The sequence below is a fragment of the Mandrillus leucophaeus genome, unplaced genomic scaffold (assembly GCF_000951045.1).
Source record: "Mandrillus leucophaeus isolate KB7577 unplaced genomic scaffold, Mleu.le_1.0 Scaffold227, whole genome shotgun sequence".
Taxonomy (NCBI): Eukaryota; Metazoa; Chordata; class Mammalia; order Primates; family Cercopithecidae; genus Mandrillus; species Mandrillus leucophaeus.
This window is the reverse complement of record NW_012102332.1, coordinates 72,062-96,021: the sequence shown is the minus strand read 5'-3', so window position 1 is coordinate 96,021 and position 23,960 is coordinate 72,062. Positions and strand designations below refer to the sequence as shown.

General features: G+C 36.5%; 1 long non-coding RNA gene across 1 annotated transcript in view; it reads right to left on the bottom strand.

Annotated features, from left to right (window-relative positions):
• Positions 1 to 19,684, bottom strand: part of LOC105540753 — a 62,790-nt gene extending 43,106 nt beyond the window's left edge. The window contains exons 1-7 of the long non-coding RNA XR_001006252.1: positions 19,499 to 19,684; positions 19,069 to 19,201; positions 17,515 to 17,639; positions 16,240 to 16,368; positions 14,444 to 14,560; positions 8,823 to 8,865; positions 7,351 to 7,388 (exon numbers count right to left, since the gene is read on the bottom strand). This is a non-coding gene — a long non-coding RNA (uncharacterized LOC105540753). The remainder of the gene's footprint in view (positions 1 to 7,350; positions 7,389 to 8,822; positions 8,866 to 14,443; positions 14,561 to 16,239; positions 16,369 to 17,514; positions 17,640 to 19,068; positions 19,202 to 19,498) is intronic.
• Positions 19,685 to 23,960: the final 4,276 nt, after the last annotated feature.

Genomic DNA, 23,960 nt, shown 5'->3' with positions numbered 1-23,960 from the left:
ACTGGTCTCAAATGCCTGAGCTCTAGCAATCCTCCCACCTCAGCCTGCCAAAGTGCTGGGATTACAGGGGTAAGCCACCATGCCTGGCTTACATGCCCCTTTTAAATAATTTTTCCTTATTATCATTTTAGTATTCATAGAATCTGTAATGATTTACCCTCTTACATTTTCAAATATTGGTATTTGTGTTTTGACTTTTTTTCTTAAATTGGTCTGGTTACAAGTTTTATCAATATCTTCTCACTGGGCTATTTTTTAATTTTCTCAAATTTTCTCTGTGTTTTGTTGTTTTATATTTCATTGATTTCTGCTCTTACCTTTATTAATGCTTTCATTTTACTTAACTCTGGGTTAATTTGTTCTTTTCTAAGTTTCTTAAGGTAAACTACAAATTTACTGATTTAAAACCTGTTTTCTTTTCTAATATAGTCATTTCAGTGCTATAAATTTCTCCCTATATCCTGTTTTATCAGTATCCCATACAGTTTTAGATTGTATATTTTTATTTTTATTCAGTTCAAAATACTTCAATTTTCCTTTTTTCTTGGTCTTTTTTTAAACCAATAAATAGGCCAGAAATGCTAATTTAAATTTCCAAACATTAGGAGATTTAGGAGAGTAAGAGATATTCTTATTACTCTAATTCGATACCATTGTGGAATTAAATTAACATGGTTTACATGAATTTAATTCTTTAAATGTGTTAAGACTTATTTTATGACCCTCCCATCAAATGAAGAATTTTAAAGGAATAGGGTTCTGCTTATTTTTATTTCCTGATATACTGTTACTTGTTATAGCCATTCTATCTGCCAAAAACATGCAGAAAAAAGGCACACAAATCAATTGGAAAAAAATACATAAATACTAACTATAATGAGACCCCACAATTTGGTCCCAGTGTAATTGTGTAATGTCCAAGTTTCCTATATTCTCTTAAAACTTTCCCGTTATTGACACTAATAATTCACTTTGTAGTCACCTGATCATTTAAAAAATTTATTCTAGATGTTCCTATATTCCATTTTTTACTCAAGCACTGTACACAATCAACAACAAATAGTTCAAAATAAATGAAACACCAGACCTCTCCCTTACTGAAAAACCCTAAGGTGAAGTCTGCGTAAGAAAGCTATTATGATAGTGCCATTTTCTGAGAGAAAAGAAAGGCATGTACACAGGGGCTATGTGAGATAATTCAGGAGGTCATCATATTGAACCAATTCTAAAAGTCCTCTCTTTCTATTAAGGAACATCAGTTAGACTAGTTGAAATCTGAAAACAATCTTTCAGAATCCTGAGATAACTATAGTCATCATTGATCTTGGTAAGGCAGCTCCTGACAAATTAGCACTTCTATAACTGGGTTACTTTCCAATAGAGTTGTTATTTGCATTAAGAATTCAGTATACACTTCGGCTTTACTATTGAAGCTGGCAATATGTCAACCTTATAAACTTCAGCACAGTCACTTCTCCTGAAGGGGACAGCACAGTTTGGGAGACGGCACTGTTGACATATATAAAAATTAGAATGGAACAAGTAATGCTGCATGAATCAATTTTCAATATTTATCACTTTGATTATTGGAGCAAAAAGGGATCAACACTAAAACAACACCTACTATAAACCTGCTTTCAACTTTGTCTCTCTTTACTCTCCTAAGCAGTGTTTAATCCATATTTGAAAAATAATATTACTGCCAAATGCTCATCTGTTGATTGCATTACTACATACAATCCTATATTTAGACTCTATCAAGGTTTCCCTGCCATGTGTGTTTTTTCAGTTTTCTATTAGATGTATTTATCCAAACCAAGGGCATCATTCACATAAGCTTACACTTCAGTCTCTATCTCATCATGCCAACTTTGCTGCAGTTTCTTAATCTGATTGTAATTTTCAGCAAGTAAATAAATAATGGATTTACCACACATATAGGCTAGCCAAAAAAAAAAATGACATTGGATTTGTCTTCACACAAACTGTATACTTTGAAACTACTGACATAAGATAATCATGAAATATTGTGTACACAAGGATTTGAGCCTGCTATGTCTTCTGGGAATGCTTGATCTGTGGGCTCATTCCAGAACTGGGGGAGCCATGTTTTCAGCATGATTCTAACCACAGTCAGAGTGCATTGGAAACTTGATGCTCTTGCTTCCCTGTCAAATTCACACACACACACACACACACACACACACGGGCGCTCATCTAAATAAGCCATACAACGTTTATAGGGTGGTTGGTTCAAAATAAAAGCATGTATTTCAGTACCTCTTGGACCTTTCAATGAGATAATCATGTCCATGTTTTATAGCCCTTTCAGCACACTTCTGTAAAGTTATGTGAACATCGTACAAGATAAAATTCTTTGTGTTCTGTATAATTGATTGACTACTTCAACCTGACACCCTCACTTACGGCTTTTACATATTTCTGATTTGTTCATTCTCAAGAATACATTGCCAGCACTAAGGACAAAGATATGGCTTTAAAAAATACCAAATATGAATCTGTTCAGATTATCTGGAAGGAAACACACATAATACCAAAATCTTAAAAATTCCTGTTACAATGTTAAAACTGAGAAGAGTATTTGAGAACTGTCCTGATAAATTTCTCTAACTGTATAGTGTGGATGGTATCCTGGTTAATTTCTTCATGTTAACATGACTTTATCAATCTTATCAATTTTGCCCTCTCACTGTCATCTTTGCATTGCCTATCACAAGTTATTAATTTATTATGTATTAATTTATAAATATATACATAATTATTATAAATAAAACTGAAACCTGTATAATTTATCCAGGCAATGGCTCTTTCAAAACTTCTGAATTTTAGTCTTCAAATTTTTTTTGCAATTAGGAATGTTTAAGTGATTGGAAATAAAAGACTATCCTGGTATGACTGTCAGTGATAAATGCTATAGTTATGGCATACGTTTTGTAATAGGACTGCCAATTTTCATTGTATTAACTATAACCTATTTTAATCTATTTTAATAATGTTAAACATATTTATCACTTAAGAATCTACATGAAAAAATCTGGATCCTGAGCAAGATGGCCGAACAGAAACAGCTCCAGCCTCCAGCTCCCAGTGCGAGCGACACAGAAGACGGGTGATTTCTGCATGTTCAACTGAGGTACTGGGTTCATCTCACTGGGGAGTGCCAGACAATTGGTGCTGGTCAACCAGCGAGAGCTGAAGCAGGGTGAGGCAACAGCTCACCTGGGAAGTGCAAAGGGGAAGGGAATCCCTTTTCCTAGCCAAGGGAAACTGAGACACACAACACCTGGAAAATCAGGTAACTCCCACCCTAATACTGAGCTTTACCAAGGGTCTTAGCAAACGGCACACCAGATTATATCCCACACCTGGCCCGGAGGGTCCCACACCCACAGAGCCTCCCTCATTGCAAGCACAGCAGTCTGAGATCTAACTGCAAGGTGGCAGCAAGGCTGGGGGAGGGGTGCCCACCATTGCTGAGGCTTAAGTAGGTAAACAAAGCTGCTGGGAAGCTCGAACTGGGTGGAGCCCACCACAGCTCAAGGAGGCCTGCCTGCCTCTATAGACTCTACCTCTGGGGACAGGGCATAGCTAAACAAAAAGCAGCAGAAACCTCTGCAGATGTAAATGACCCTGTCTGACAGCTTTGAAGAGAGTAGTGGGTCTCCCAGCACAGAGGTTAAGATCTGAGAACAGACCGACTGCATGCTCAAGTGGGTCCCTGACCCTTGAGTAACCTAACTGGGAGACATCCCCCAGTAGGTGCAGACCTACACCTCACACCTCACACGGCTGGACACACCTCTGAGACGAAGTTTCCAGAGCAAGAATCAGACAGCAACACTTGCTGTTCAGCAATATTCTATCTTCTGCAGCCTCTGCTGCTGATAACCAGGCAAACAGGGTCTGGAGTGGACCTCAAGCAAACTCCAACAGACCTACAGCTGAGGGTCCTGACTGTTAGAAGGAAAACTAACAGACAGAAAGGACACCCACACCAAAACCCCATCAGTACGTCACCATTATCAAAGACCAAAGGCAGATAAAACCACAAAGATGGGGAAAAAGCAGGGCAGAAAAGCTAGAAATTCAAAAAATCAGAGCACATCTCCCCCTCCAAAGGAATGCAGCTCATCACCAGCAATGGATCAAAGCTGGACAGAGAATGACTTTGACGAGTTGAGAGAAGAAGGCTTTGGTCGATCAAACTTCTCAGAGCTAAAGGAGGAACTACATACCCAGCGCAAAGAAACAAAAAATCTTGAAAAAAGAATAGAAGAATGGAAAACTAGAATAATCAATGCAGAGAAGGCCACAAACGAACTGATAGAGATGAAAACCATGACACGAGAAATACGTGACAAATGCACAAGTTTCAGTAACCGACTTGATCAACTGGAAGAAAGAGTATCAATGATTGAAGATCAAATGAATGAAATGAAGCGAGAAGAGAAGTGCAGAGAAAAAAGAGGAAAAAGAAATGAACAAAGCCTCCAAGAAATATGGGATTATGTGAAAACACCAAATCTACATCTGATTGGTGTACCTGAAAGTGATGGGGAGAACGGAACCAAGTTGGAAAACACTCTGCAGGATATTATCCAGGAGAACTCCCCAATCTAGCAAGGCAGGCCAACATTCAAATTCAGGAAATGCAGAGAATGCCACAAAGATACTCCTGAAGAAGAGCAACTCCAAGACACATAATTCTCAGACTCACCAAAGTTGAAATGAAGGAAAAAATGTTAAGGGCAGCCAGAGAGAAAGGTTGGGTTACCCACAAATGGAAGTCCATCAGACTAACAGCGGATCTCTCGGCAGAAACTCTACAAGCCATAAGAGAGTGGGGGCCAATATTCAACATTCTTAAAGAAAAGAATTTTAAACTGAACAATGAGATCACCTGGACACGAGAAGGGGAACATTACACACCAGGGCCTATTGTGGGGAGGGGAGAGGGGAGGGATGGCATTGGTAGTTATACCTGATGTAAATGATGAATTGATGGGTGCTGACGAGTTGATGGGTGCAGCACACCAACATGGCACATGTATACATATGTAACAAACCTGCATGTTGTGCACATGTACCCTAGAACTTAAAGTATAATAATAAAAAAAATTTTTTTAAACCTTCAAAGTCTTAAACTAAAAAAAAAAGAATCTACATTAAATAAAATATATTTTATGTTTAAATAATAAAATATATTTTATCTTGTATAAATATATATCTGCTGTATAAATATAAATGTATATGTTGTTTAAATTATATCTATGTTGTGTGTATATATACAATGTAGATAACTTTACCTTGACATTCTAATACATTACTGAAATAATGGTAACCTAAATATTTCATGATTTGACTACATCTCATTAAAGAAACCACATGGACCTAATTTTCAAGCATTACTCATTCTAGGAATGCTCTACAGAAACAGAGGCATGAGTGCATAAAAACTGGCATATTCTGATTATAAATATATGGATATCTTGCAGTAGCAAAATGTTCGTAACCATTATTCTGAACAGAAGAAATGGCTAAGGGAAATGTGGCGTCCTTCACATTGACCAAAAACACTGACACATCTATAGTTTTTGACATAGAGATCTCAAGACCTATAGGACCTCAGGAGATTGTACAACGTATATCACTACCAAAATGTCAAATCTAAAGCTCATTTACAATAAAATTAATTGGTTATGATCAATATATCTTATATAGAAAGATTAATGATTGATAGATACTTGTATTAGCATAGAAATTTTTTCCCTAATATAGGGCAGATGATTAAACATATTTCCTCTGGAAAGCATGGGGAAAAGGTTAAAATACATCTGTCATAAATAATTTTATATTCTTCTATATTGCTAAGCTTTCTTAAAATGAAGTGGTTACTCTTGGTAGTAATTTATGGCTGGAGCTCTTTGATCTTAAACTAAAAAAGGGAAAATTAGGGAAGCAGGATTAAAAGTTGAAACACATTTTAGCTTTAGTGTGTCGAGAGCTCAAAAGGTGAAAAGCACTTAAATTTATCAGTTGTGTATTGACTAAGTAATCTCAAAGGAGATCCTTAAGCAAGGAGTTCACCGTTCTGACTTTTGGATTTATACTTTACCCAACTTCATCAACATTTCCCCAAATTCTCAACCGTACAATGCATGTAGGCCTCTATTAAGATGTATGAGAAACTTCTTTGCATGTGTTGTGGAAATAATCATACTAAACCTTAATAACTATATTTGCTTGTATATTCAATTATGTAGCACATAGAATAGAAAAGCATGAAGGTATCCCATTAATTCCCTCTCTGCAAAACAAGAGACATGTTCAAGTGATCTGTCAAAGAAAGTATAAAGAATTGAGTACCAAAATACATGAATATGTAGGGACAATACTGCAATCTTTAAGACTTGAGATTGTTCAGCATGTTTTTATAACAGAGAAAAAAGTGTAAGAGAATTTAAGAATATGCATAGAAAAAACATAAATGTGTTAAAATAAAAATACTTGAGTAACTACTCACGACACGATTTGCTAAAAAGGCCTGTGCTAAAGAGAGAATGTACTTGATCTATTATGAGGGTATCGATCAATAAGCACCATGTAATACACAATCTACTTGAGACTTTTTTATGTATTAACCAATATTTTGACTAGTTTGATGAGGTTTTTTTTACTTTCTATCGAAGAATAATATACATGTAGAAAAGTGCATCCACTAAAATTGTAAAGCTCAATGTATTTGCATGATGCAAACACAGCAAGTACTCAACACACAGATCAAGAAATAAAAATTACATGCATACTAGAAACCACCCAGGTGTCTTATATCTGTGATTATCTCAGGCATGCCATCAAGAGAAGAAAATTTCCTATATAACTTACCTTGCTGCAACAACGAGAAAAAGACTAATTCAAGTCAATACTTAATAATTCAATTAGAAGCAGAAATATAATGTAGTATGACCACAAAGATCTTATGAACCATGGAGCCTCTATTCTGAAACCCCAATAATTAAACAGAAGAGGAAACTCTGTTAATATTTGGGTACACCTGGATTTCACTACAATAAATTTTGATCCAATATGAAATTGCCAAAAATTCTCTTAAATTCTACATTTTTCCATAAAAGCAGAAGAGAGTTAAAATTAAAACAGAAATGATAGATTCAATAGTGTAGGTGACATGGTGAGGGTCTCAATGAGGAAAAGGACGTATCATCAAAATGTCCTTCAATAAGCTTCTGAAAAGATATACACAACAACCTAAAGACCTAGCAAAAAGCACATGACATATGAATTTCAAAAGATAATGGTTTAGCTACTCACCCCTATTCTCTGAAGTGGAGGATCAGACTCCAGGCCTTCTATCTCAGCAAAACATGAAAGAGAAAAAAAAGCAAACATAATCTTAGAAAATACTCCACAGTAAAAATAACAAAGCACGAAACGTGGTTCCATTGTCATTATTTAATAAAGGCATGCCATATTTCCTTCTTTCAGCATAACACTAATGAGATTTGCAGACATATCACAGTTGCTCGACCCTTAATTCAATCTTCTAAAGTTTTTCATTTGTTACTTAAGAACATCTTTCCTATATGTAAGTATCTATCTACAATTAAAGCAAGTCTTGGGTGACTAAGCATACTAAAGAGCATACTGACTCCTAAGACAGGATGCTAATGCCCTCTCAGGAGAGATAGAAAAGGCATGCTCACAGGGGTACTCTGTTGTCACTGAGGGATCCCCAAATAGAGCCAGGCTCTGAGAGTCTTATTTGTCCTATTGGAGGGCTGCACATCTGGACCTCAGATTGACATCTGGAATGAGTCCCTCAGCATCCTCAGACAATTATTCTCATCATCGATCCAAACAAGCGCCCTCCCAACAAATAAGCATTTCCACAGCCAGGCTTATTTTGTGCATGGTTATCTAATGCATCATCAGTGAGAACAGTAAATGTAGACATTTGTTTAGTATCTGAATGATGGAACTCTCATATACATAGCATGAAAAAACATATGACTGAATTGTTCCAATAAAATTAGATTAAAATCTGGCCAGGCACGGTGGCTCATGCCTGTAATCCCAGGACTTTGAGAGGCCAAGGCGGGTGGTCACAAGGTCAGGAGTTCAAGACCAGCCTGGCCAAGATGGTGAAACCCCGTCTCTACTGAAATACAAAAATTAGCTGCGTGTGGTGTCACCCACCTGTAATCCCAGCTACTCAGGAGGCTGAGGCAGGAGAACTGCTTGAACCCAGGAGGCGGAGGTTGCAGCGAGCTAAAATCATGCCACTGCACTCTAGCCTGGGCAACAGAGCGAGACTATGTCTCAAAAAAAAAAAAATCTATTGGGGAACTTTATAAAAACTCTTTAATCAACTAAAAGTTTAAGGAGTAAGTGAGGTAGCAGAATAAATATATGGTATTATTACGATACTAATATGTATAGAAACATCTATGTTATGAATATGCTAGATAAAGATTCAAAAAAATAATAGTTAGAACATGTGAATTTCACTATGAGATTATTTTCACCCAACATGAATAGTGAAAAAAGGAAATATGTCAGTGATTCTCCACCATTGTTTAGGTCATTTCAAAAAGAGATTTAAAGAGAAGAAACAATAATGAGGAATCCTTGAGCAAGGTAGGGACACCCCTGGGGAAATATATCTACCAAAAGAATAATCTCTTTTCAGCCTCTGAAATAATGAACTCGCAGTCCTTGACGTTCTGAAATCATTGTCCGCAGAACACACAAAGAATTTCAAAACTACCCAAGTGGCTGCTCACCTCTTTTCCCTGAAGTTTCCTTGAAGTTGTTTGAGCTTTTAACCTGTAGCAAAATATCACATAGAAAATAAATCAGATCAGAGAATGCTCCTAATTAATAAAAAATAAAGCACAAGATTGGTTCCATTATAATTTCTTATCATACAGGCATCTCAGCACTCTAATCCTTGCTACAAACATCAGCATTGTTTGATCTCATTACCTTTGTCATTTCATTTATAAATTTCTTTCCTCCTTGAATTCTTTACTTTGAAAATAGCCAATTTCCTCTCTACCAAGCTATCCAAGCGACACAGCAGTTGTATCTTGAATGGGAAATGCTAAAGTTGTAGTCTACCAATAAAGATTTTATGAAAATACACTGTGATCTGAAAAATGAAAGACACAAGATAGTGGTATTGTGAGATAATTGAAGAGTTCACCAACTGGGCCTGCTCTGAATGTGTTATTCATCCTGTTGCAATAGAATAGATGGCCATTCATTCAGCCACACCTCAGCATCTCAGATACTTGTGCTTATCCTTGATTCAGACAAATCTACTACCAATAAGTAAACACTCCTCACACCACACTGAGGCTCCTAACAATGCATCTTCTACATTCAGCTTATAGCGGAAAACAGCACAGGCGGATGTCTGACTTGACTTTAGTGAAACTGGCTTTCACGACAACTCCAGAAGCTTCTCAGAACCCTTTGGTCTAAGCAAAATGTGAAGTGATATTGCAGTGGGATGGCTGTCAATGCTGATATATTTACTTAATATGATAAAAATAAAATGTCAGGAGTTAACTATGAAGATTATATCATTTAAAAGATTATTAATGTATGTTAGGATCCATTTGACAGCAGCATACAACATGATATTCCTTCCATGTGACAGGTGTATATTCCCTATCCAGGGTAGAAGACTAGCATACAAATGTCACTAATATTGTGACGAAGTAGAAATAAGACAACTAAACACAGGAGGAGGAAAGAAAAAGAGGAAAACCAAAAGCACTCATGGGTACCCTCCCATGTACCCAGCATGCACTGTTCAGCCACATATACCCACCCACCCTCCTGAAGGCCCAGCACAGACAGCATTGTGTTTAAATCCCTGATCTACCATAAAGCTCATGTTGCACGAGCAGTAGGGGAGTGTTAAAGAACATCCCCCAAACTCATAAATCAGAAGTAAAAGATTAACTAGGAAAACACAGAACTAGCAGAATGAAGAGAGGTACAAAAGTAAACACTCCAACAAAAATAACAACTCTCCTAAGTATGAATAAATAAATAAATAGGCAAGCAAAGACTACACCGTGACCAAAGAGCACAGCAAATATAAAGAAAACACAAACACAATAAACATCAGTCATAGCTACACACACACACACATGTGTGAGTGGACTCCACACACCTACTAGAAGAAAAATATTTTCAGCAGGCTCACAAAATAAAACGTAATATGTTTTCTATGAGAGATGCATCTAAAACAAATGGATTCTAAAAGACTGAAAATAAAGGGATGGGTGAAAGTATATCAGGCACATGAAAACAAAAAGAGATCAGGAGTAGTGATTCTTATATCACACAATGTATTCAAGTCCCACAATGTTAACCAAGGCAAAGAAGAACACATTTTTTATGCTAAAAGATATAATACACATGGAGATTTGACCCTTATGGAGACTTATATACCAAATAACATAATAACCACCTTTATGAATAAAAAACTACATGAGATGTATGAGATGTAAGGAGACAAGACATAGAAGATCCTATAATAGAAAACGATAATACACCATTATCAGAAAAAGACAGATCAAGTGGGCAAAAATAGCAACATAAAAATAGGGTAGATTTTATGGCTATATATTAAACTTGACTGATAATGGAAGATATGTATTGTTCTTAAGTGCCCAAGGCATAGTCACAAAAAACTGATTGTATATTAGGTTAGAAAGAAAAATTAGTAATTCAAGAAATATTAAAAACATCACAATGCAAAAAAATAGACTTTATTAGCAATAACATAAAGGCTCTTTCACCAAGAAATTTTAAAAATATCCTATCTATTAACTTCTGATTAAAAGGAAAAATATAAACAGAAAATACATATGTTTAAATAATATGTAAATACATATTTTTATACATATCTTTGTATGCAGATATGTATTTACATATTATTTTAAATTATACAGCAAATGAGAATCTGTAATATGCATTTAAAGGCAGTTCTAGAGGAAAATTCATTGCACTAAACATTTTTGTTATTTTTAAAAATGAAAAAGTAGGTGAATGAAAGAATTCAATTTTCATCTTAAAACACTAAAAAAGAGCAAAAATGAAAGTATAAGAAAGAAATAAGGATCAAAGCAGAAATTAATGAAGATAATATGTTAAAAACCATAGATGTAATTAATAATTGAGAAGTCTGTGGTTTTAAAAAATATTAACTACATAGGCACTCTACTAGCTAACTTTATCAAAAAAGGGAGAAAATACATATACACAAAATAATGCTTCATGAGCACTTGAACGTAATGTGCATTCTGCTATTGCTGGGTGTCGTGGTCTACATACGCCAGGGGAGTCAAGTTGGTTAACAGTTTTCTTACATCCACCCTTACTGATTATCTTATCCATGTTCAATCACGTACTGAGAAACCACTGAAATTTCAAACTGTCATTGGGAATGGTCAAATGTTCCCTTTCATTTCAAAAGCCTATGTTGGAAACGTAACCCTCAATGCAACGGTGTTTAATGAGGCAACATTTAAAAGGTGATTAGGCTGTGAGAGCTCTGCCCTCATCAATGGATTAATGCTGCTATTTCAGGAGTGAGTTCCTATAAAAGAAGATATTTGTCTCATCCATACCGTCTCTTTGCCCTTCTGTCATAGGATGACACAGCTAGAAGGCCCTCACCATATGCCAGCCCCTTGATCTTTCCAGCCTCCCGAAATGTGAGCCAATAAATTTCCACTCATTACAAATACCCAGTCTGCAGCATTCTGTTACATCAGAGCAAAAGGGACTGACACAGAAAACTGGTAACATAAATGCAGTATCTTTTGTATCTAGATATCCAGTTGTCCTAGCAACATTTGTTGAAAAAATTGTTCTTTCCCATCACAGAGAGGACAATGTCCAGATAACATGCCTTCTTGTGGTGCAGGAATCATATGGTTCAAAAGCCGGTGTAGGAATCCAGGATGCTAAAGCCCCTATTTCAATATGAGGGAAGTGTAGGTCTCACGCTGTGTGAATCAAAAGCATTGTTCAAATCTTGTTGACTAAAAGTAACTGGTCAAGTAAACAGCAATATCCATAGTGATCTGGGAAGACACCATTCAGCAGAACTCAAGAATGGGCAGATCAGCTTGGTATTTTTCAGGATCTGAGTCTCTGATAAGGATGAAATGAGATAGAACACTTCGCCACTGATTTTAAAGATTTTAGAAAGGTTAGAAATCTTTTGTAAACCAGCACAGTGATCAAATACATCATAGAAAAAAAAAGCTGGATTTTATTCGGGGGCAAAGGGATATTAAACCTGGAGATTTTATACAGCCTGGGAATCTCTGCCTTTTAATTTAATTTACTCTATTCACATGTAATTTTATTATTGACATAGTTGAGTTTATGATGTCATTCTTCTTCTCCTCTATGTCTCATGTGTTTTTGTTCCTCTATTCCTCTTTACTTCTTTGTTTTTCATGAAGTAATTATTTTATAATTTAGCATTTAAACTTCCTTAATAATTTTTTTCACTATATTTTTTGAACTTTTTCAGTGGTTGCTCTAGGGTTTACTGCATATATCTTAACTCACCCAAATAGGTTTCTAATTTACACTAGATTAATTTCAGTCATACACATAAATGTTACACCTGTATAGCCCTATTTCCCTTTTTGCCATCTTTTGTGGTATTATTATAAATATTACATTTACTGATGCTATAAGCCAAGCAAGACATTGTAATAAATATTAATCTACCATCCGTACTCATTTCCTTAGTCCTGTATTGCTTTGCATCCATCTATCTTCTTTGGCAAATATATTACACTTTTATATGTAATAGACTCCAAAATACATTATATACATATTATTTTATAGCATTTATTTTAAAATCACTTAATAGAACAATTACATTTCTACTGTCTTTTATATTTATATAATTACCTTTACAAGCATTTTGCTTCTTTATGTTGATTTGAAAAACTACCTAGGGTCACTTGCTTTCAGCTTGAAGAACTTCAAGTATTTAGAGAACTCTTTTAAGGGGGTTTTGACAGCAGTATACTCTCCAACTTTTTTTTTTTAATTGAAGAAGTCTTTATTTTGTTTTCATTTTTGAAAGACAGCTTTGCCAGGTACAGAATTCTTAGATGACAGGTTGTTTTCCTTTGAGCATTTTTAATATGTTATCACTTTGTTTCTGGCCTCCATTGCTTTTGCTGAAGTCAGCTGTTAATCTTCCTGGGGTTCCCTTGTAAGGAACAAATCATTTTTCTCACACTGCTTTCAAGACTTTCTTCTTGTTTTTGACTTTCGGAAATCTTACTGTGATGTTTCCATTTGTCAGTCTTCGCATTTATTCATTGGAATTCATTGAGCTTCCTGGATATGTAGGTTATTGTTTTTCCACAAATATGGGAAGTTTTCAGCCATTGTTTCCTTCAATACTTTTTCTGATCCTTTGTATCTGCCCTGTCTCTCTGGTACTCCCATATGTGTATGCTGGTATGCTTAACGATGTTCCACATTCTCTGAGACTCTCTTTGTTTTTCTTTATTCTTTATGTTCTCTGTTCTTTTGAACATAATCTCTATTGTTCTATCTTCAAGTTTACTTCTTGTTTCTTCTGCCAGTTCAAATCTACTATTGAGCCCTCTAATAAACTTTTAAATTTTAGTTATTGTACTTTTCAACTCCAGAATTTTCATTTGGTTCTTTTTAATAATTTATATCTTTTTATTGGTATTCACTATTTTGTGTGACACACCTTCCTTTACTTTTTTTTTTTGAGACAGAATCTCACTTTGTCACCCATGCTGGAGTGCAGTGGTATGATCTCAGCTCACTGCAGCCACTGCCTCCTGTGTTCAAGTGATTCTTGTGCCTCAGCTTCCTGAGTAGCTGGGACTACAAGCGTGAGCAACCATGTCCAGCTAATTTTTCTATTTTTAGTAGAGACAGGGTCTCGCCATGTTGGCCAGGTGGGTCTGGAACTTCAGCCAGTGAACGGTGCTGCTATGAACATTCATGTACATGTATTCATTTGAACATTTGTATTCAATTCTTTTGAGTGTGTACCTAGGGCTAATATTGTTGGGTTATATGGTAATTTTATGTATAACTTTTTGAGGAACTGCCAAAATGTTTTCCACTAAATCAGGAGGAAAAAAATTGATAAGTGGTCTTCTAGAGGCTAATAGAAAGAGGTGAGAGAAACTGTATCCCAAATATATTTCTTTAGCTTAAGCTCAAACTAGAATACTCCAGCAAAGATAAGGGCCAGCCAGTCTAGTTTTCATGTCATCTCATGTCATCAAGACAACATAAGGTCTTATTGTTGAAACAAGCCATGGAACCCCACAATCATATATTCACTTTGCCTGAAAACACCTACCAGAATGGCATCCTTAAATCCTGGTTGAAAGTTCACAGGAGACCAAACAGATATCTGGGTGTGTCAGCTGTGCTGGTGTCAACAAGCCAAAGAGTAGTCTTCCTCAATCATCCTTACCTAAGAGGAGGAGGATGAGACAGTAGATCAAGATGACAAATATTACTTCCTGTATGTATGGCTTATGCATGCTATTTCTTAATGAAGAGAGATGATTAGCACTGGAAAAAATGATCCATTAGATAGTCTATGGGCCATTTATTCATCAAACACAATAAAGACTTAAGTATACAGGTCTCTTGAATTTGGAGAATATCTCAGGTAGTTTAATGCAGAAATAAGACCTTCAATTGATCACCCTTGTTTACATATTCAAGGAAGCCATATCGATAACAATTGGCATTATAATGTTGCTTGCACTCCATCATATAATGATCATACTGGAGCCAGGTGAAACTCAAATTTTAGAAAACAGACATCATACTACTCATAATTGTATTTAATTTAATGAATGATGGGACATGTATAGATCAGAATTAGAACATGTAGCCATAATGCCATAGTCTTCATGTTGTGAGTCATCACCAATAAACCACAAACGTCATAAAAACATAGCAACCTGACGTATATAAATTAGAAGTTAATATGTTAACTTCTATATTTAGACCAAATGAGTGTCACATCTTACAGATGATACCAATAATCAGAACACTTGTCAACGTTGTATCAATGCAATTTTAGTAAAAAAGAAAGTTTCCCTCTTGCAGATCCTGTCAAGTGTGCTAGTCACTCACTGAGAAGAAGAATGCATAATGATAATCACGTTGCCTGAAGGAATGGCCCTGACTGTCATTCATATAAGTGTCCATAAAGGTCTTATTTACCACTGGCATTATTCACAGCACACACTTTCATCATAACGAAAATGAAGCCAAACGTACTTGGGAGAGAAAAGTCAGGCACCAGGTTGCTCATCAGTTTATCCAATTTCAAGTTTCATGGGCAAACACGTATTATTGAAACTCACATTTTTACCCCAACTGCAAGGACCCTTCAGTCATAAAGATTCATCTATGATCAAAACATATCCTCGCTCTGTTAAAATATGATACTAACATTGCAGAAAACTTTGTCTGTATATTTAGACCACAATAATTGCAGTGCATGAGCAAACTTCCAATGTATCATATTTCTCAACCTGAAAACAATCAATCGTAGGGAAAAAGTAAGGATTTTCTCATGAAGATTGCATTACATGTGTCAGTCAATCATTGAGAAGAAAACCCTATCGTGATACTCATGTTGTCTGAATGAATAAATCTAATTATTATAGAGCTCAGTCTTCACTAGTTCAATTACCTATTTGGAATTTTTCAGTCAGCAAAGGCAGCCTCTCACCTCCACTCAATAGAATAGTGCCAGTAGGACTTACCAAATCTTCCAATGAGAGAAAAAGAACAAGGGTCTTAGTGCCAAATATCCAAGCAAATTAGGAATTATAGGAAACTTAACACTTAAAGAATCAGAATTTATAGTTTACTTAGAAGCACACAGATAGAAGTGTGCAAAACAAGTTTCACAGAAAGATTCCATTGCCAGAATCCCAAAATAAAATCCCCAATGGAAGGAAACTAAGAAATCCAAACTTCTTGTCTCACAGTTGTTACCTAGACTGGGCCTCAGCATAATCCATCTGAGCTTAATTTTTACATCATCATTTCTCTTCAAGATAACATCTCATCACTGACACAGCCCATGGCACTCATATACATATGCACACTTAGATCAAATATGCTTACCAGAGATGGTTTCCTTAAACGCTGGTGGTAAAGTGGACCGGATGCCACATTTTCAGTGCCAGGCAGTTGAGTGGTGTCAGTTTCTCCCTGAACAACAGAGTAAAGGGTTTTCTTCCTCCACAGTCTTTTCTGTAAAAAGACAAGAGCAGGCTATAGTCAAATGGTGGGATTACATCTCTTATATGTGCATGACTCCTAATCACTGTTCGTAATTTCTACAAGACTGAGATGTGTGATACTCCAAATGTGACCCGTTATTTAAGCTGTGGGAGGCCACTGATTCCCTGGGTACAGTAAGGGCCAAGCACATAGGTATCATGTCTTTTGACAACCTGGTAAGGGATGATTTCCCTGCAGAAATAAAAACTTCTTATCCTCTTCATATCAGTAACAATTGGCATCATGCATAGTGTATGCCTTTCTTTATACTGAATCTAATGACACCTGAGTGAGACTCAGGATAAGGAAATGAGATTTCAGACTACCTGTATTGTATTCAATTTCAATCAAGGGTGACCTACAGCTGAATATCAAGCCATTCCCTAAAATTGTCAAAAGTCTTTCAGTTGTGAGTAGTGCCTCAATGATCCACAAACATCATAACACCATACACAGCAACCCCAAAAATAAAATAATAGAAATGGATTCTCCATTTGTGCAATCACTAGAGTTGATTGCAATGAATTACTAAATGTCTCATCTTTAAATCAAAGTACGTTCAGGCCAATAAAAAAAAGGAGTTTTAATGAGGACCCCATTCGATCAGTCGCTTATCGGAAAGAATAGATCACTGCTCACTAATTTTGTATGAACAGGTAAATGTAATCATTTTGAAGGCCAATGTTCAATATTCAAATGGTCCACTTGGAATTTTTTAATTATGAAAGACAGAACTCATATATATATAATCCATGGAATGACACACCCCTTGCTGGATGAACATTCTGAAGCACACCATGAGGAAAAAAATCAATCAAGATATTATCTCTAATAATGTATGAGTATGAAGAATAAAGACAAGATAAAAGAATTTTAAAAGTTCCTTTAGAAGTAGATAGAGGCAAATGATGCAAGATTCCCCAAAGGGTTTCTTCCTACCAAGCTCAAAATGGAATACCCCATACCCCCCAAATCTAATGACTTCTCACACCTTCTGGCAAGGATTGGCACTACTTTTGAGCCTTAGCTTAATCCTATTGAGCATGATTTTTACATTATTATGTCTCCTGAAGATACTCTTGATTCATATATTTACGTTGTCTTGTAAACACTTACCAGAATAGCATCCTTAAACAACGGTTGCAGGGACACAGGATGAGTTAAATTCACCGCAGCATGCCTGTGTGGTAGCACTTGCCTCTGTGGCAACACCAGAGGATGCTCTTCTGAGCAGTCTTTATCTACAGGCATAGGAACGGGACCACAGTTCAAAATCAGACATAAATTGTTCCTGTGTGTATGGCTTACACAGGCTATTTCTTAGTGGAGAGATATGGTCCAAACTACCATAAAAAGACATATTACTGAGGCTCTAGACGAATGACTTATCAACATCATAAGGACAAGGTATGCCAGGTTTTTGACACTGAATAATCTGCAATTTTATCATATATCATACTACAGAGATGGCAAACAGGACCAAACATATTCCAACAGTATTTTAATACAATTTCAATAAAAAGTGAGCATTTTTTGAAAGAATTCCATCAAGTAGGCCAGTCACTCATTGAAAATAAAAACCCACAGTGAGACCCATGACTCTGAATTTGTGAACCCAGTCATTTCAAAGTCCATATTAGGAATAAGTGTCACCATTTCTAACATGTGTTTTCATTATTCTGAAAATAGTGGGGTCACATGTGTGAAAGGAAAATAAAAACTTGGGACCCCAATGTACTACGCCAAAAGAAAAAAAAATTAAGCTGAAAGCTGAGTCATGCAAGAATTTCCTTTTGTTCTCAAGCAGATAGCTACCGATTAAAGGTTGAAGATCTCCATAGGTAGCTACTCTATGTTCACCTTATCTTATGTACAGTGATGATTTACTGAGTGTGAGATGAATACATTATTGACTATTCCGCTGCCTGCTCCTTTTGTCTTGGAACATATGGATTATCATACCCTCCCTTTTTCCCCTCCAGCCCACTTTCCCCTTTAAACACTGAAGCCCTCAAAATCACCTCTGGAGAAAGACATAGACCCCAGACGATTTCTGTGATTTGGGGTTTATTTCTTCTGAGCGTGTCCTTAACCTTGTCAAAATAACTTCTAAATAACCTTCTAAATCTCAGATACGTTTTGGTTTACACATGATAGGAACTGAAATTTGGGTATGAATTTGGTGATCAAATTACTAAATTTTTAAGTTTCATAGGCAAAGTGCATACTGATTCTCACATTCTCCTCTCCATTACCGTGGTCTCCTCCATTACCGTGGTCTCTTCCATTACGTGGTCTCCTTCATTACCGTGGTCTCCTCCATTACCGTGATCTCCTCCATTACCGTGGTCTCCTCCATTACCGTGGTCTCCTTCATTACCGTGGTCTCCTCCATTACCGTGGTCTCCTCCATTACCGTGGTCTCACAGTTACAGCAAGTTCGTCAGTAACTCAAAACAGTGAAACACTGTTAGAGCCCCACAAGAATAATATAGAAAAACATTTTGTCTAGTCATGTATCTACAGCCAAATGTATATTAAGTACTGGACTAGGTAACAGTGAATTTAAGAAATCTTCAATATTGAATTGTATGAAGTTCAAATAAAAAGTAAAGATTTTGTCATGAGGATTATATCATAAAGGAAAACTCGTATTGAAATTCGGATTACCTGAAAGTGTAAAACTAATTCCCTCAGGTGGGAGTCTTCCGTAGCTCAATGTTCTATGTAGAATATACATGTCAGTAAAGGAAGCTACTGATCTTTTATAATAGAATGGCACATCTCTTGGCAGCATGTCTTACTGAAACACACAATAAGAGAAAAAGCCAAAGAATGAGACCCGAATATACCATAGTATTAGACATTACAGATCACTGAAACAAAGCTTACAGGCTGAGAATTTTTTGTTCATTTATAGGTATACTGACACAGTTAGGCAAACAAGTTACCCATAAAGATTTTGTTAGTTCAAGTTCAAAAGAAAATTCCCCTTGAAGGAAAATAAGCCATCACTATTATCTGTTCCAGCACTGTCATCTAGGCAGGCTGAACCTCAGCATAATCCTATTGAGTGTAATTTTAAGTCATTATTTCTCACCAAGACATTAGAAGGTTTCATTATTGATGAAAGACATGGTACTCCCCATGCACACTTGAGAAGGCTTCCCGAAGCTCTGATGCTAGGATGCATTGGTGTCAAGAGCATTTTCATTACAGGACACCTGGGTGCTGTCAACTGTCCCAGTCGCAACAGGCCAAAGAGTGCTCTTCTTCCATATCATCAACTAAGGGGCAGATGTAGAGCAAATGTCAAAGGGAGAACTACATCTCACCTGTGTATATGAGTCATGCGTGGTTTCTGTTAATTGAGCAATATTGACAATACTTTAAAAAGACCCATTATAAAGGTTTTAGTCCACTGGTTCACAAAATATAATACAGACAAATCATACACGTCTCTTGGCTTTGGAGAAGCAATTCAGTGGTTTTAAGCAGAAACAAGAACATCACATTGATAATCGCTTTATATATTCAAGGAAGCTGTATCAGTAACAATTGGCATGGTTTATTGTATATGAACTTTCATAAAATACAGACACTCGGGAAGCCACATGAATCTCAGGATCTAGAAATCAGTTATCAGGGCACATGGAGTTGTACGCATTTACATGCATCTTGGCCAAAATGCCCAGTTTTCATATTGTGAACCCTCATCAAATATTCCACAAACATCACAAAATGGAATAACATAAATATTATAATAAGTAGAGGTGAAGACCAGGCACAGGGGCTCAAGCCTGTAATCCCAGCACTTTGGGAGGCCGAGGTGGGCAGATCACGAGGTCAGGAGTTCAAAAACAGCCTGACCAACATGTCGAAACCCCATCTCTACTAAAAATACCAAAAAATTAGCCAGGAATGGTAGCACTTGCCTGTAATCCTAGCTACTCAGGAGGCTGAGGCAGGAGAATTGCTTGAACCCATGAGGCAGAGGTTACAATGAGCCGAGATCATGCCGCTGCACTCCAGCCTGGGCAACAGAATGAGACTCCATCTCAAAAACATAATAATAGGTAGAGGTGGATCTATGTCTACTCTTACATGTAGAGGAAAAGAATGTTACATTGTCTCATCATTATCTCAGTAAAATTTCAATAAAAAGACATGTTTTAATCACAAGGAAGCCATAAAGAATGTCAAGTCACTTACTGAGGAGTAGAATGTACACTGGGAATCGGGACACATGTTGCCGCTTTGGTGAACCTACTCATCCCAAAGGCCCTTTCAGGACCAACTGGAAGCATTCACAGCCTGTATTTTCATTATACTGAAAATGATGAAGTCACATGATATTTGGGGTTTATATTCAGATACTAGTTTGCCCATCAATTTATTCAGTTCTCTGTTTCACAGGCAAAGCAAATTACTGATGTTACGTATTTGTATCCACTGGCATGATCCTTCTGTTACGAAAAGTTTACCAGTGAGTAAACTGGCCATACCATTATAATATCTTAAAATTTTTAAGGTAAAATAAGAAAAAAATTGGTGTAGTTGTATGTATGTACCCAAGTGAACATTACATGTTAGATTGGGCATTATTAATCAAGTGAAACAGAAAATAAAATGTTCTCAACTTTCAATCCCATCAAATTCAGGTAAAAAGTAAAGATTCTGTCATAGCATCATATCAGATAGGTCAGTCACTCTCTGAGAATAAAATCCATACTGAGATTCAGATTTTTTAAATGAGTAAACATAATAGCCTTAAGAGTGAGCCATCACTAGCCCAGCGGTCTATCTTGAATGTATGTGTGATGAAGGCAGTCACTCTGCTTTCATTAATGGGATGATGCATCTCTCGTAACACTGAAAGATACAATGAAAGATATAATGAGAGAAGAAGAACCAAGGAATGAGTTCCAAATGTCTCATACTATTAGGAATTATAAATAATGGAAACAATGCTTAAAGGATGAAAATGTGTTGTTTACCCAGAAATGCATACACAGGGTTTGGCAAAGCAAGTTTGCCACAATGGTATCGTTTTCTCAAGCTCCAAAATTATTCACCTAAAAGAAACAAGGATTTCTAACTTCTTGTCTCAGGTTTTTCGCTTATGTTAAGTCTCCACATAATCCTATTGAACATAATTTTTATGTCATCTTCCCTGTTGAAGACAATATAACATCTCAATATTGACCCAAGCCAGGGGGTTAATCTATGGAGTCATCTCCCCACAAAGGCAGAATCATAGATATTAGCATGTTTATCAGAGATAGATTAATGTTCTGCAGTGGATTGGAGTTGCTACATATCCAGTGCTGGATACCTGGATGGTATAAATTGCCCTGGGTGCAGCAGGCCAAGTGGTGCTCTTCCTTTGCGCTCATCTGAAAGGAGTAGGCCAGGTGTCAAAAAGGAAAACATTGTTTCCCATAGTTATATGGCTCACGCACGGTTTTCCTTAGTGGAGCAAAATAGTCAGTACCCCAGAAATAGCCCGTTATGTAGTCTATAGACCACAGATTCACCAAACACAAGAAGGACAACATATACAGGTTTCTTGACTTTGGAGAATCACTGGTGTGGTGCCATGCAGAACTGGGATGATGACACTGCTGATCCCTTCTCTAGGTGATTGAGATGGCCATATCAGAAACAATCGCCATGGTCACTTGCCAATTCACACTCATAACATGAAACTTCTAAAGCCACATAAAACTCAGCCTCCAGAAATCAGATATCACGCTGCTCAGAATTGTATTCATTATTTATCATCGCTTTTACTTGCTTACTTTGAATTTAATTTTAATTTTCCCCCTAGCTTCCCAATGGGAAAGATTATTTATTTAGATCTTTGTTCTTTTTAATATACATTCAGTAGTATAAATTTCCCAGTAGGCGTTGCCTTTGTTGCATTCCTAAATTTTTGATAACTTGTGCTTTCAATTCCATTTAGTTTGAAATATTTTAAAAATTTATCTTGAGATTTCTGTGACCTTCAGTTATTTTGGAGTCTGTTGTTTAACCTCCAAGTATTTTCATGTTTTCCAGCTATCTTTTTTTTAGTGATTTTTTTTTTTTTTTACTTTCATTTCCTGGTAGTCTGAGAACACACTTCATATGATTTCTAATCTTTTAAATTTGCTGAGGTGCATTTTCTAGCCCAGAATGTGGTCTATTCTGCTGAATGTTCTGTGTGTGTGAGAAAATGTGTCATCTGCTGTTACTGGGTAAAGTGGTCCACAGATGTCAGTTACATATCATTGATTGAATCAAGTTTTTGATCATGGTTGATCATGTTATGCCCGTACTGATTTTCTGCTTACTGAACCTGTCCATTTCTGAGACAGGGATGTCAATGCCTCCAACTCAAAGAGTGAATTTATCTATTTCCCTTTGCAGTTCCATCAGATTTAGCTTCATGTACTGTGATGCTCTGTTGTTCAGTGTGTACACACTAAGGATTGTTATGTCTTCTTAGAAAACTGATCCCTTTATCATTAAAGAATGCCCCTTTTGATCTCTGATAATATTCCTTGTTCTAAAGTCAGTTGTGTCTGAAATTAATATGGCTATTTCACTTTATTTTGATTAATGTTAGCATGGGATATCTTTCTCCATTCCTTTACTGTGAATATATTTGTGCCTTTATAAAGTGGATTTCCTTACTTTTTTCTGTAGAGATGAGGTCTCATTCTGTCAACCAGGCTAGAGTGCAGTGGTGTGATCATAGCTCACTGTAGTTCCAAAATCCTGGGCTCAGGTGACACTCCGCCTCAGCCTCCTAAGGACCACAGGTGCACGCCACCATTCCCAGCTATTTAAAATGCATTTCTCACAGACAACATATAGTTGGGTCTTGTTTTTAATCCACTGACAATCTCTGTCTTTTAAGTGCTGTTTAAAGTGATTATTGATATACTTAGATTAATATATTCAGCATTTGTTATTGTTTTCTATTTATCAACCTTGCAATTTGTTACTTTTTTGGTCTTCCACTCTTTTTCTCCTCTCCCTGGTTTTAATTGAGCATTGTATAAGATTCTGCTTTTCCGTACAAAAAATTAGCTGGGCGTGGTGGCGCATACCTATAATCGCAGCTATTCAGGAGGCTGAGGCAGGAGAATCGCTTGAACCCAGGAGGCGGAGGTTGTGGTGAGCTGAAATTGTGCCATTGCACTCCAGCCTGGGCAACAAGACTGAAACAACATCTCAAAAAAAAAAAAAAAAGAATTCTGCTTTTCTTTTCTTTTCTTTTTTTTTTTTTTTGGTAGAGATGGGCTCTTACTTTGTTGCCAGGCTGGACTTGAACTCCGAGGCTCAAGTGATCCTCATGCCTCGGCCTCCCAAAGTGCTGGGATTACAGACATGAGTCACCACATCTGGCCTGATTCTGCTTTTTCTTCTATTAGTATATTGATTATACTGCTTTTTTCAAAATCATTTTTAGTGGCTGTGCTGGATATTGCACTATACATTTACGACTAATCCAAGTCCTTTTTCAAATTATACTATCCTACTTCATGGGTTAGTCCAATTAAGAGTATTTTCTC